At 48.0% G+C, this 14,961-nt stretch overlaps 1 protein-coding gene and 1 long non-coding RNA gene across 2 annotated transcripts in view; one reads left to right on the top strand and one right to left on the bottom strand.

The window, feature by feature from the left end:
- The window catches only part of gnas (GNAS complex locus), a 65,282-nt gene that overhangs the window by 1,332 nt on the left and 48,989 nt on the right, over positions 1–14,961 (top strand). The gene's annotated exons all lie outside the window — the stretch shown is intronic.
- Positions 8,815–9,403, bottom strand: LOC148648329 (uncharacterized). The gene is made up of 2 exons (XR_015926775.1): positions 9,109–9,403; positions 8,815–9,041 (listed from the first exon to the last, which is right to left on the bottom strand). It is a non-coding gene; the product is annotated as an uncharacterized LOC148648329 (long non-coding RNA).

Raw genomic sequence — 14,961 nt, 5'->3', positions numbered from 1 at the left:
ACGTGCCTGGCCATTGTGCGTGTGGGCAGGTCCTGCGTGGCTGCTGCCAGCCTCCCCCGCGACTGACAGCGCCTGGGTGTACTGTAAAAAAAGAGTGTGTTTTTTTATTTGACAGTAAACATCTGATTATTAAAGCCAGAGGAGAGTTCGAGAGGTGCCGATGGTTAATGCTATATCTATATACCTGTATGTAAAGTCATGGCAAACTTTTTCTACATGGTCCCACCACTGTCTGCAGAAAGTTCATAAAGCACTGTGCCACCTGGTCTGCATCACAGAAGTGGGCCTTGCTGGTTCAAACCCCAGCTCCTTGAGTGCCAACGGAGTTGGTTACTGATGCTGAGTGCTCTCTGTGCTTGAGCAGGACTCTCACCTCGAGAGAGGTTTCGCTTAGGAGTGGTTGGCACCCTCCAGTCACCCTGAGGTCCCTACCGTGTGAGCCCTTGGTCAGAATAGGGCAACCATTTTTTCGGCTCTGATCGCCAACCACAAGGTGGTGCAGCTTGAGGTGAGAACAGGGAGTTGGGGACTGGGCCTGGGCACAGGAGCAAGGTCCCAGTCCGGTCCAGTCTGGTTCTGTTCCTTTCCTGACACTAAATTAGCTGACATTTGTTTTAAGAACACACCCATTGACCCATCTAGCTTGAATCTCAGATCATGGATCTCAACCACCTGTATCTTGAGAGTCAGTTTCCCAGTTTCCCTGGGTAGTTTGTTCCAGACTCCTGCAACTCTTTGTGTAAGCAAGCACCTCCTCGTTTCTGTTTTAAAGCCTCTTACCCCTGTGGGCTGGAGTGCAGCCTCAGCTGGCGTTTATTATCAAATTAAAAGGTTTGCAGCAGGGCTGGCGTTGGTGAGCTTTCACCCTGCTTTGTATGGCTCCCTGCAGCAACTTTGAACACACATGAGCGTGCTTAGGCTTTACTCCACGGGTTCAAATCGAGCCTGTATAGACTCCATGGCTGTTCTCCCAGAACTGAATGCAAAAACATCTGGAACAGCTGTGTTCGCCACTGTGTGGACACTGCACCAGGAGGTGTTCAGAGAAAGCCCTGAGCACAGTGTGAAATGTTGTCAGGAGAACGTCTCTGGGGGGAGAAATTCTGCCTCATGCCCACCACTGCACCTGTGCAGAATGGTCACCCTCTCTCACTCAAGCCCTACCTGTGATCAGACAGAGAGACCTCTCCTCTGAGACTACCAAGTCGTAGGGTTAGGGGGGAATGGGCTCTGGGCAGAGAGGTCGCGCTTTACTCCCAAACGAGGAGCAGCTCGCTGGTAGTTTTATTTCTTTATTTTAATCGGCGGTCCATGGGAGGCGGGGGGTGAACAAGGCTTTTCCCTCATTTACTTTTCTTTCGAAAGATGCTGGGGGGGGGGATCTCACTAACGTCCTGGATTCAGAAGGGCCCCAGACGTCCTCCCCCAGGTCCTTTGCAGTTACAAATGTGTGCACCCGCCCTGATGCTGGCCCCCGGGTGTTGTGACTGTTCATACCAGCAGCCCAGTACCTGCTGGATTCTGGGCCAGGAGACCTGGAAGGCTCTGCCCCAGTTTCCTCCGGCGGTGGTGGGGCCAGCATTCACCGCAGTTCTCTCTGCATTTCACTGCTCGCAACATTCCAACCCCCGACTCCTCGCTTCTCCTCCGGACGCTCGCTGTATCTTGCCGGATTTCATGGAAGATGAAATTCCTGCAAAGGGGAGTGATTTCTTTCTCACTTTTTCGAGGGCAAGCCTCTTTGAAAGCCGCCCGACCTCACAGCGCTGTGAAAGCATTCTTTTTCCGTTCGCTGCCGTGACTGGAGACTTATTATATCATCTCATGTTATAGTGTTTACTTTGAGATCCTTGCACCCAAAAAAAAAAAACTGAGCGAGAGCTGAACTCAGGACAGAGGCCGTTTTAATGGAGAGGATCCCAGAACTGGCCTTGAGATGCAACGACACAAGGAGGGTTTTATCTTCCGTGTTTATAAGAGCTGTCCCCCTTTTTTATTTACAAGTTACACAAGAAAGAGGCTGAGGTCCAACATTTAAAAGGCAGGAGGGGCATTATGTGGGCCCTGTGACCGAGACACACAGTCATGAGGGAAGTGACGCTTGTTAAAAGATGAGCACAGACAGATCTCGGGGAATGCCAGCCAGGGGCAATGCTGCCCAGCCCCTGCCTGCAACACCCATTAACAGCCTGCTTGTCTTCCAAGCTTTCGGATATTTTTGGAGGAAAAGGTTTTCCTTTTTTTAGTAGCTAGGGGGATAATTGAATCTGAATTATCCCCGTTACTGAATAATTCCTAATAATAATTCCCAGAGGAGCAACCAGAATTGTACCTGGTCCCGGGGGATTGTTGTATAGGGAACGGTACAAAAACTAGAGCTCTGATGTTTTGAACAAACAAAGACCGAGAGGAGATCTGATCCAAGTAAGCCAAATCCCCAGTTGTATAGACAGGGTCGGTCCAATGGGCTCTCTTGCACTTGCAAGGGAGATAAAGACTCAGGGTTACAAGTGAAAGCTCGGTGAGAATATATTTAAGACACAGAATACGAAGCGTTTCTTAATACAGAGTGCTGTGGAAACCAGCTCAAACTCAATAGGCTCACTCGAGAAGGGACTGCATACAGTTTCAGGTTCACTTCTCTACTTCTGCCAAATGAGAACACAATGCTCTGAAAGGCCTCGTCTCATTTGCAGAGGTGAACGTGTTCATAATTCCTATAGCGCACTGCACTTATTACCTGTCTTGTTGTTGTTAATAATAATTACGTGGAGCCGCTCGTCGTCTGACGTGAGGCAAGCTCTGCAGTGACGCCCATGATGTCATCGCTCGCCTGGAGATGCTCTGAGGCTCACAGGGGTCACTGGGTGTCCAATCCCAGCTCCAACCCCCCCACGGCCAATTAAGTGCCTCCTTTTGGGTGAGTGGTGGTCACGTTGGGCTGGAACCATGTCCTGGGTTCGAAGGGACTAGGGTTCGTAAGGTGCAGTCTGAACAGGTGGGTCTTGAAGAGGAGATCGGAGAAGATGCAGCGCTGATGTTTCTCCTTGTCCACTTAACACTTAAGGAGACCCCAGCGATCAACAGAGTAACCATGGCTAACGTGACAGTGCTGCTGTGGGCGGGATGGTGAAGATCCCACCGATGCGATGGTGCTATCTGTGACTTTACATCAGAGCAGCAGGAGCGTGATGAACAAGAGGCGTCGTTCGGCCTAGCCAGTGCGCTGGCCTGCTAGCAGCGGACGGATCTGAGGACCTCATCCCGGTTCCTTTTCAGAGACAGACTTCCGTGGTAAACAACACACGAAAATGTTCTGATCCCCCCCAGAAAAACAATAAAACCCAACAAATACAGAACCGAACGTGTGCATGGGTTTACCTAAGCAGAACTCCCCCCCAACAGTACCACCACCGTTTTGTAACTCCTAGTCTTGTAGGCTTGTGAAAGCTGAAATAAAGATTCCTGGGAGACGACGGCGATGCCCCCCCCCCCCCGTAGATAGGGTCTGGTTTAGTGTGGTCTCCCGCGTCGCCGTGCTTCAGCCCCCGAAGGGCCGTGATTTCTGCCCTGCCGCTCCAGGGCTGTGGTCCCCCAGTCGGTCAGCTCTTCCGAACCCTTGCTCGCCCCTCGCTAGGATGCTCCAAGCTTTTGATCGTTTCGTTTACTGCGTTGATTCTTCATGCACGTACAGTATGCGTGTTGTTTTCCGCCTGCCTCGTTGTGTCCGATGGCGTCGTGAGAGCTTCTCATCACCGCCGCTGTGCTCCTGTCTGTCCTGTTTCCGAACGGTTGTTGACTCAGTAGGTCCCAAGTCACTGCAGCCGTCCCTCAAACAGATGGGATAACTCCTGTTTAGCTTCCTCTACATCGGCTTGTATTTGATTATTTCTTTTTTAATGTAATGTTTCTTTATTAGCCCTATACAATTTCTTGCATTAGGAATGCGTCTTTTCGTATACAGTACCCAGCTTTTCTCCAGGGAGACACAGACACAGAGACAGGGAGAGAAGCTTGGGGTCAGAGCGCAGGGTCAGCCATTGTACGGCGCCCCTGGAGCAGTTGGGGTGAAGGGCCTTGCTCAGGGGCCCAACGGAGTAGGATTCCTCTGCCGGCCGCGGGATTTGAACTGGCAACCTTCCGGTCACAGGCGCAGATCCTGAACCACAGAGCCACCGCTCCGCCCCTACGCACCTCGGTGTCCAGGATTAAGGAATTTGTGTGCGGTTATTGGTTATTGAAACAAAATCTTTGCAGGCCATTGGAATGAAGCATTTGCATGAAATTCTTCACAAGACACGCCGTGTTTCTGCGCGGTCCCGAACACAGTGAGAATTCTCACTGTAGGGTTTATCAACAGATGTGGTGCTGTGGGGTAGGGGAATGCCTTTCTCTGATGACTGCTGCTATTCTCACAGAAGACAAATGTTGAAATGTTTGTCTACCATTTTTTTTTTTGCAAGAGTGCTAAACAGGTTTCATGAGAAAATTCCTCAGATAGTGGTGTAAAGGCGCACAGATCTGGAAAGACCCCGTAGAGAACACAGACCACACAGCCTGTATGTGCTCTGCAGCTGGCTGTAGGAAGCCAGGTCATTTTGAGTTGATCGGTCCTGCAGTTACAGACCTGTCTCTGACAAGTCAAGGTCGGTACCTGGTGACCCTTGTGTTGGAGATCTGCTATTTGTAGGAAGCAATAATACAATTAAATAGCAAATAAGTGCCCATTGTAACCATGGTGTCTGTGATTAGCAATTTAGAAAGTCCAAATTTTACATGAAGGCTGTCAGAACAATAGGCTCTATCTGCAGCCCAAAATCTCTCTCTCTCTGTCCATCAAGAAATTGTTTAACCCTCACTCACTGCCCCCCTGACTCATCAACCAGCCATTTAAATGCACACACAAACAGCTGGACTTCCTTTCATGTGTTTTATTGGTTAAAGGAAACATGCTCTAATAATTATAACATAAGAGCATTTGATCAATTCACAGACCAAGCCTCTGCTGGGCTCTGCACATGGGGCAATAGGTGTGCAAAATGCTGGCTTCTAGATGAGAGCCTGCAGTTTATTCAACCAGCATGAGCTCACACTCGTGTGCAGTGGGAGACCTACAGTAGCTGCATCACAGTTATTCCACAGGAAAAAGAAAAGACAAACTAGGAGGCAGTATGGCTGCAAACTCCAAACTGTTATGTGTGGGAGGCTTTCTACAGCAGCAGTTAGCCTGAATTTTTTGGCTGGGGACGAACGTTTTGAGCAGCTCGGATCGCTGTGCTGGGAAGGTGTAAATGTGTGTGTGTGTGGTGTGTGCCTAGCCAGGCAGGATGGGAGGAATGAGAAATGTGAACGTTGCCTGTTTAGAGAGCTTTCATAACCCAGCTGGGCAGCGCGCCTCAGTCTCAGAGGAGAGGTCTCTCAGAGGCTGTGTGTTGCTTTGGTCACACCAGGCCTGATGGAGTCTGGGGTGCCGTCTCCATCCATCTCCATCCATCTCCGCGCTCCTCTGTTCCTTTCTTGCTGCTCCGGGAGCTGTGTGTTCGGCACCTGACAGAGACGCTCAGAATGACCACAGATTCACCCAAGAGAAACAGACTGGAGTCGTGTCACACAGCACTTTGATCCATTCCAAGTTTCATGAGATACAGGCTCTTCTTTATTTCACATAGCACTGATGAAGTGGAAAGGCAGATTTCCAAACATTTAAGGGAAAATGTAGCACCTGGTGCTGATCACAGAGTGATGAAGCCAGTTCATAGATGGGGATTATTAGGAGGCCATGATTTGTAAGGGCCAATGGGAAATCTGTCCAGGACACTGGGGTTACACCCTACTCTTTTCGAGAAACACCCTGGGATTTTTAATGACCGCAGAGAGTCAGTCTCATGCGAAGGACAGCACCTGTTTACAGTATAGTGTCCCTGTCACTATACTGGGGCATTAGGACCCGCACAGACCACAGGGTGAGCTCCCCCTACTGGCCCCCTACCCCACTAACACCTCTTACAGCAGTACCCTTAGTTTTTCCCCAGGAGGTCTCCCATCCAGCTACTGACCAGGCTCACACCTGCTGAGCTCCAGTGGGCTGCCAGCTTTGAGTTGCAGGGCGATATGGCTGCTAGCTTGAACCCCGGTCTCCCGCGTGACAGGCAGGGATACTCACCACTATACTAACAGGAGTGCTTGGATGTTTTAGCACCTTAAAAAAGTAATGTAAACAATGTTATCTTTATGGGATGTTTACAATGCAAAGAGCCTTTAAAGCAACTTGTGTTAAATTTTAAACCTCGGACTGTGTGAAACTTATCCATAAAGTTTCCAATTAAAATTCTCATTAGTTTTTATTCAGGGGCTTTAAATAGTTAGTTGTGACAAATTTCTTTATTTGGCTCGTCAGTAATGTTTTTTTTTCCAGTTCTTCAGTGTAATCTTTGTTCCCTGTTTGGAGAGACTGACGTCACATCACAGATGCTGTTTGCTTTGCTCCTTATTCCATTTACTATGGACCTGGGGAAGCACATTAATGTCACACAAGCCCAACTACAGGTTGGTGTACCAGCAAAGCGCACATGGTGCAAAGGGAATATCCTTCCCCTGTATACTTCCTGCCACTCAGTTTTGTGTTTTCTAGTACCTGTTTTTTTGGCAGAGATACAGACAGATAGCACCCACAACACTCACAGCTGTTCATAAATAAGTGTTGGGCATGTAGAAAAATGTATAAGAAATAAAAAATACTGAGTAGGGGAGAGAACTGGAAAATGACAGCACGATCTTTGTCTGCTGTGAGAATACGTTTCTGATGCTAGAGGATGTCTGTTTAATTCTGAGTCACAATGTCATTAAACTCTTCTTGAAAGAATATGAGCATGGACTCCACACACCTACACCTTTCTGTGTAAAAAGCCACTCCCTGTACTCAGTCCAATTAGTTGCCCCTCACCTTATCAGCTCCTTTAATGAATGTCTCAGCTGTGCACTCAGTCAGGACTAAACTGAAGAAAGGGCAGAGTTTCAGAATTCAGGACCCATGGGGGGGGTAGCAGAATCAAGCTGCAATACGACGACCTGCCTGCACTGGGCAGTACTGAGCTCAACCAGCAAAACACATGACTGCACAACAGTTGTTTGCGAAAGCATGAATACGCCTGCTGCTCCTCACAGTACTAACGGCTTCTCCGAAATGAGTCTGGGCCTATTTTAAGACGATCTGCAACAAATATGAGTCTCAAGTGCTTTGTGGTTTTCTGCAGTCATTCACAAGTACGAAGCACAAAGGTACTGTGCAAACATCCCTCCCCATGCATTAATCGCATGTCATGGCCAGGACTGTTTCCTGATCGAGACAGTCCGCGCACCACCAGAACAGGCCTGCTGTCCGTTAACACGGTAGAGAGATGGGACTGGAGAAAGACGGAATCAGGTTATCCGCCAATCGGGAATCCGGCAGTTCCCGGGGAGAATCCAGTTTCCAGATGGGACTGCGTGTATTTTTCCGGCAGTGTCTCATCTCAGGAAGTGGGATCAAGCTGGACTTGGGGAGACATGTACACCCCGCAGAGAGAGGTGGAGGGGTGCAGCCGTGCAAGCGGAAGGCCCTGTGTGCACAGACACCCAGGCGCGTTCTCCTGGGTTGGCTGGTGACCCTGTGCAGTTCCAGCGCGCGCAGCCCCAGAACAGGGGGAGCATTGTGAGGAGCCAGCAGCCACATGTGCCTCAGTCAGCCCCAGGGGACTCCCAGGAGACAGAGCCCCGCACTGTGTGGAGGACCGGGGGGCCGCGCGCATCACAGCGCAGGCATTGAACCGAGCACAGGGCGCTCCGGCAGGAATGTGTGTGCGTACGTGCGCCTGGCTCGGGGCGGCCGGGCAGCGCGGGCAGGCGGAGTGAGAGAGATCATGCCGTCGCTCTTCCACGTCCGTTCCCAGCTGAGAAGGCTCTCACGCCGGCTGGGCGGAGTCCTGGAAACCGTGGACCGGCTCGGAGTGCCACACGAGAGGACTCCCCTGCTAGGATGTGGATGGCTGGAGCACTTCACTATGTTTTTCGGAAGACAAAGCAGGGGAAATCTCTTTAAATGTTTCTGGGGCATACGTGAGAAGAAAAAATATTGTTTTTTTTTTACAAGATAACTAATCATTCAAATAGCAGTTTTCTGTTTATTTAAAAGGTTTGAGGATTGCATCTTGCTTTTCTGCCTTTTTGGCTCTTCAAAGTAATCAGCACCTGAATTCCATTCCATGTCTTTCTGTACGCCGGCCTTCGGACTCAGTTTAAATATCACCTGAACTATTCCACCAAGCAGAGCTCTCGGACATAAGAACATTTAAGAAATGAGAGGGGACCATTTAGTTAATCTAACTACTTGGGGTATTTAGTTGCTAATCTGAGAACCTCCTCTGGCTGTTTTGTGAAACAGTTCAGGGTGCAGGATCTGCTTGAACAACAGAGCTGAGTAACTTGCATACACCCACAACTCTTTGTGTACAGACGGACCCTCCTGTTCTGTAAAATGCAATGAATTACTTTTACAAAATGCCATGAAATAGAAATGGAAATAGTTTTTAAAAGCTGATGACTGAGTAATTTACGTTGGTAGGTTTTGTGCTGCTTATAGTTCTTTACTTTACTTGGTTTCTTGGTTTCATTTCTTTTGAATCAGAGACCATCACATTAATTTTCAAAAAGGCAGAGTTTGCTCCCGCATTAAGTGCCTGTAGCCTTATTATCAATAAGTTATAATATGTGACAGTCAAACTGCTTTAACTACCCATGACATATTATTGTTCCAGGAATAAGTTTCTTGTACATTGCTCACTTTGTAAAGTTGTCAGATTTTATGTGCACTGTTAATTGTCACATGTTATCGATAGAAACGTTAGAAAGTTCCGAAGGAGAATTGATCCCAGAATTTGCCCCTTCGGTAGCTCCGTTGGTAGAGTGGAGGACTGCAGTGGTAAATCCCAGCCATCCTCAGGTCACGGGTTCGAATCCGGCTCGAAAGAGGTGGACTTTTGCCTGAGTAACTTGCACTCTCTGGACTTTGCACTGTGTGTATCCTGTCTACCATGTCTATGTCAGTGTCCTCTCTGTATCTGCACCGCGGACCAGGAGGAACAGTATTTCGTTGCACTGTATACTCGTATAGGGCTGGAATGACAAATAAATGTGAACGTGAATCTCCTCCACCTGTTTTAAGAAAGGGGCCAGGGAAACGGCATCAGCAACAGAGCTGGGCAGCTGGTTCCACACTCCTGCCACCCTTTGTGTAAAGAGGTGTGCCTCCAGTTCCTGGTTTTACATTCACACCCCCAGCATCCCCACTGGTGCCCCCTGGATGGTGTTCATTCTGAAGGAATCCACCGGGTTGTCTGTGTTCTGCAAAAAAAAAAAAGCTCTTCTTTGGACCTGCGAAGAGAAAACGCAGTGTTTGCTAAGTAATCGGATGTGAAGAGCTGAAAAACGCTGTAGGCTTGTAACAGACCAGCAAATTAAAGATAAGATTGGAACTTCCACCCACTCACCGACAAAATGACAAACCTGACACTGGGTGGCGGCTTTCTGGGAGCCACGGGCTTCTTGCTCATTCCCCGGAGAATTGCAACATCAAATAAGGGAGTTTGTACCGGGAGGGAGACGGACGGTTTGTTTAGATGTGGTCCGGCGCAGGAAAGAAGAGGGGCGCTTCTGTCGGGGACGGACCTCCGAGTCGTCGCCGCTCGTTCGTGTCCACTGCCGCCCTCGTGTGGACGGCGGGGAGACCGCAGCCCAGACACTGACGCAGGAGGCTGCTGGATCCCCGCTGCGCTTGTATTGATTGGCCTCCCGTCCACCTCTGACCTCTGAGGGTTTTTCGGCAGCATTGTTGTTGACGCCGTCGTTTTCATGAGCCTTTGGCTTCTTTTGACAAGTCGCCTGTAAATTCGGGACCTCGACCGTGAACCGCAGCTGCCGATCATAATGAAGACGACGGTATCAATCATGTTCGAAAGCACACTGTATTCAACGGCACTTTGACAGACGTTTGCAGCCATTTCTCTTAGGGCGGACTAGAACGGTGGATATCGTATTGTTTTCAGCAGGACAGAAGAAAATCTAGTATCTTCAATAAAATGTATAATACACTTGAAATCTAGATGATGAGTTAAATAAGAATTTAACATCAGCCGCCGTAAGAGTCTGCTATGGTTCTTTTAGTCTTGAGCCGGTGTAATATCCATAGGTACCCCGTGTTATCTCTGTGTTAGTGTGATCTGTGTTCATTTAAAAAGGGTTTTTTTTTAGACAGTTTGCAAGGTTGCAACACGCCGCCCGCGCAAATCTCGGTCCAGAGCACCGACGTACCGTCCCGACAGAAAGAAAATGCACCGTATGAAAAGAAACCTTTTTGTATTTTAAAAACCAAGACCCCAGTGCCGGACCCGCGGCGTTATGAAATGTTGCCGGTGCGGTCGGCCTGTCGGAGCTGTTGAGTTCCCCGTGGGTGGGGGGGGGGGGGGGCGCGAGGTTCCGCTCGGAGCGTGACCTCAGGTGAAAGGTATGCCAGGAACTCCCGCGCGGCGGCGGCCCCCCTCGCGCCATGCCCGGGCACGTCCCGAGCTTATAAATGGCTCGTCTGTTGCTATTTTTAGCCGGGAATTGTAAATAGAAAAGCGGGGGGTTTGAGAGTGCAGAACCTAGCAACACTGGCATTTGTTTGCGGGAGAGCGGAGAGGGACAGGCTCGATCGGGAGGGAGGGGAGGCTTGTAGCATCTCGTTTGCACTCAGCTGCACGAAAACCTTAATTCCTCGTCCCCTCCATCCTCTGCCTCCACCCACCCCGGCCCCACTTGTCTCATCGGGAGAAACCGGGCGCCTCCCGGGCCTTAGAAATATTCTGTCCGCGACCACGGCGTCAGAAAACCACGTCGATTGGAAGCAGCAACGTTGTTGTTTTATTTTTTTGGGGGGGGTCAGAGCGGAGGCTATTTCCAGTAACCGACAGCTTGCAAACTGCTTTTGATGAAATACAAACAGCAATTGTTATCCTTCTCCAGGGCTTCTGCAGTGGTGGTTCATAAAACACAAAAGGGAGTTTTGGGGAATTTAACTCAAAGGGGGAAACAGAAGAATAGGTTAGTAGTGTTGCTGTCGTAAACTGACGTTTGTATTAATAATAATAATAATAATAGTTTACACTTATATAGGCTTTTCTGGACGCTCCACTCAATGTGCTTTACAGGTAAAGGGGATCCCCTCCACCCCCACCAGTGTGTACCCCCACCTGGATGATGCGCCAGTCCGCCCCCCACACACCAGCTCTCAGTGGGGAGGAGAGCGGAGTGATGGAGCCAGTTCATTACCAAGTGAGGACGCACTAATTAAGAGATTTTCTGGCCCGAGTCGAAGTAAAGCAATTTTAGGATGAAATGGAAAATGATTTTTAAAATGTTGAAGGAGTGAGACGGTGTTTTAATGATGCCCTTTCGGAAAACTTTAGAAACCATTTAGGTTTTGCTCAAAATAAAAGCTTCGGATCCCCGCTGAGACGGGAGGTGATTAATAGCGCATGGCCCAACTATTAGTACTTTTACTAATAAATGGCCCAACAATCAATTAGTGTGGTTAATAATAGTCTTAGCGGTTACTACTTATTGGTTAATGGTTATCCGGTTTGTTCTGTGCTCAGACTCGGATGTTTGCAGATATCTATACCCCACTATACCCCATAGTGATCTTCCTGTTTGGACTGACGGAATTGCGCCACTAAAAACCTGCCTGGCGATCGGAATCCGACGTGTGTTGTGAGCTGACCTGTTCAACAGCCTTCAACATTGGAAAGCTGACTGACGGTTAAAATGACATATTCCCCCATTCCAACTACATACTGATGTCATTTCGTGTGTTACTGGTTCGCCGTGTTGTTATTTTTACGTTCTTGCAGTGTCGAATAGGATTTTCGAGAATTAAAGAATAAAACAATTATCGCAACAGTTGTGTGCAATGAAGTGGGGGAAGGAATCGGATTGGTAAAAATCAATGAATCAGGGAATGTGCCTACTCTACCCTCTTTAAAAGTGTCGGCGCAGTTTGAGAATGCGGGGAGATACTGTACATCCAGGTGGGGCTGCACATTGGTGGTGGTGGAGGGGAGTCCCCATTACCTGTAAAGCGCTTTGAGTGGAGTGTCCAGAAAAGCGCTATATAAGTATAAGCAATTATTATTATTATTATTATTATTATTATTATTATTATTATTATCCTTATGATCGAAGAGTAACCGGACACAGCTTCTGAAGCTGTCAGTAAAGCGCGGCCGTCGCTTCAAGATTCATAAACCACAAGGGACGCGCGAATCGGCATCCTGTGACAAAGCGAGTGTAGTTGTCGAAATGTGACCGACTTTAGACGTTGTGACTCGAACCAGCGTTTCTGTTATCGCAGTGGAATCGCTGCCGGTTTTTCCGTTTGCTATGCAGGAGAGTAAAAAGGATATATAGAACTTTTTCCCACTAGAGGGAAGATTTGACGTTTTTTTTTTCTGTGAGGTCATCTTGGTTCTGGGGCGGGGAAACGTTTTTGTTTTAAGTTTTTAATGTTTTAAATGACCATCTGGATTCTGAAACGTCTTCCTCCGCTTTTCATCAATCCTACTAAAACAGAGTCGATCACTTAACAAACCAGGGTGTCTTGAAGTCACTTCAGCATCGTCGTCTTCTACGTGCTGTGGGGGACCTGAAAAACAAGTTTTTTAAAAAAAAAAACGAAAAACACTGAAACTGCACCTTAATCCTCCTGTAAATCAGTTCTTCGAGACCAAACTGTGTTTTTAAGATAATATCCTCTTACGTTTCACGTTGCAGGACAGCGCTGAATTCGGTTTATAAACGAATGATATACAATATAAAACTGAGATTATAATGGTTGTTGTAGTTGTTTGCTTTGGTGTATAAAAATAAACCCAGTGGCCTATATATAGAGGTAAATCTGCAATATAATCATAGTTGTAATTGACAGATTACGTCAGCGAAGGGGTCACAAGGGTTATAAAGCGGAACTCTTCCTCCTTCGTCTGTAGATTAGATTACACTCTGAATTTCCCAACGCAGGTGTCCCGAAAGCTTTCATCCTGCGACAGTCCGGTGATTCTTGATTTAACAGAATATTGGGTTTTCGACCGTTCAAATGATACTATTATCTGTATGACATTATACTTTATGATTGTTGGAAGGTTTGGAGCACTTTTCAGAACAGTCCTTGAATATATTAGTATTAATTTGAAAATATGAAACAGTAGTATTCATAGGAGCAGTAGGGCAGATTTCTAGGATTACATTTCACAAGCCCTTAAGAAGCGCAGTTTTATCCTAATTGGTTTCGTTAGAGTCCTCAAATAACTATTTTATTTCTGGATGCATTATTAATTGCAGTATCGAGTTCTTTATCGGTGCCATAATTATAGGCGGTTTCCCCCTGCCTGCCGGGGGTGTAACACGAGGCTCCGGGGGGGGGGGGGGAGATTCTGCTCCGCGAGGGGGAGACCCCCAGTCAGAGGCGCGAGGGCGCCGCACGCACGCTCTCGCGCGCCGGGCTCCCAGTGATCGGGTGTCGTCAGCGCGCGGATCGGGGACTGTAACCTCGCGTCGCTTTCAATCTCGTTCTGATTTGACTTGGTCCCCCTCAATGGGGGATTGACCGCCCCGCCCAGCCCATAAAAACATAAAGATAAACGTAAATGGAATAAGGAACAGGTAAAGGTTTCTTCCCTGCTGGAAAGAGGAGCGAAGAAACGCAACGTTTCGGATGTGGAGCCTTCTTCGGGTCTTCGGGTGTTATGAAGAAGGCTCCACAGCCGAAACGTTGTGTTTATTTTCTTCTCTTTCCAGCAGGGAAGAAACCTTTACCTGTTCCTTCGCAGCCCACGCGTGCTGACGCAGCTCCCTAGTCGAACGATGTAAATAAAATAAAACAGATTGTTACAGAAATATCCTCATCAGTTAAATAATAATAATAATAATAATAATAATAATAATAATAATAATAATAATCTCATAGTGATAGAGATGTTGTTCCGCGTTCTGTCGGTCCCACGCGCTGAAGTGGTCGCGTGAGACCCCTGATCACACCCCGCGGCTCGCGGGACAGTCAGCGAGCCGGCCGTGGGCTCGTGAGGCCGACGACCTCTGTCTCCGCGCCGCTGTTCCCCGAGTCCGTGGAAAACCGCTTTTCTTCTTGCGATCTGCTGCGATGAGTGTTTCAGCACATGTACTGTGCTTCGTCAGCAGCCCAGGAGAGCAGTCAAGTATTTTGGACTTCTTACTGTATTTACGGGAATGGGCGCTTCTGCATGAAGCCAGTGTAGCAGACTACTTTTCACTGCTTTTTAAAAATATAATACCTGGCTTTCTTTTAATTGTAGCGTTAAATGAGCTCAGCTAGAACTTTGATATAATGTAGCTACTAATCCCTGTTGCTATCCTCCTTGTAACTAAAGTCATTTTCTCTGATCTGTCCTTCATGCAGAAAGATTTTGAAGTGCTTAATCGCGAATACCTGTTCTCCCTTGTGTGTTACCGGCGCTGTGCAATTTGTGGCAATGTGATCCTGCAGCTGATAACTGCTGGCTGGTGTTTGGCTTCAGTTCTCAAGGGGCGATCCTGCGCAGTTACAGCCCCAGTTTCTGAGCTGGTGGTTTTTCCTTGCTAGCTCATTCTGAGGGAGTGTGGCACTGCAGTTCAGTGACAGTACAGACCATGAAGCCCCGTTGTCAGAAATGAGGACCCAGATAGGAACTGAGCCCTTCGTGAGTGTGCCACACCACCACGAAAGGTTAGATATCCAAGACATCCCAGATCTGAAAGCACAGTGACTTTTCAGAAAGTGGTGTTTGTGTTCATTTACCTATAATTCTTATTTAAAACTCCCCCCATCCTTTGAATCTGTGAAAGATACTTATTGTGCATCATTATCATTACAGTTGT

Source organism: Lepisosteus platostomus, chromosome 15 (genome assembly GCF_059453375.1).
Source record: "Lepisosteus platostomus isolate fLepPlt1 chromosome 15, fLepPlt1.hap1, whole genome shotgun sequence".
NCBI classification, from domain to species: Eukaryota; Metazoa; Chordata; class Actinopteri; order Semionotiformes; family Lepisosteidae; genus Lepisosteus; species Lepisosteus platostomus.
This window is presented reverse-complemented; position numbering and strand designations above follow the sequence as displayed.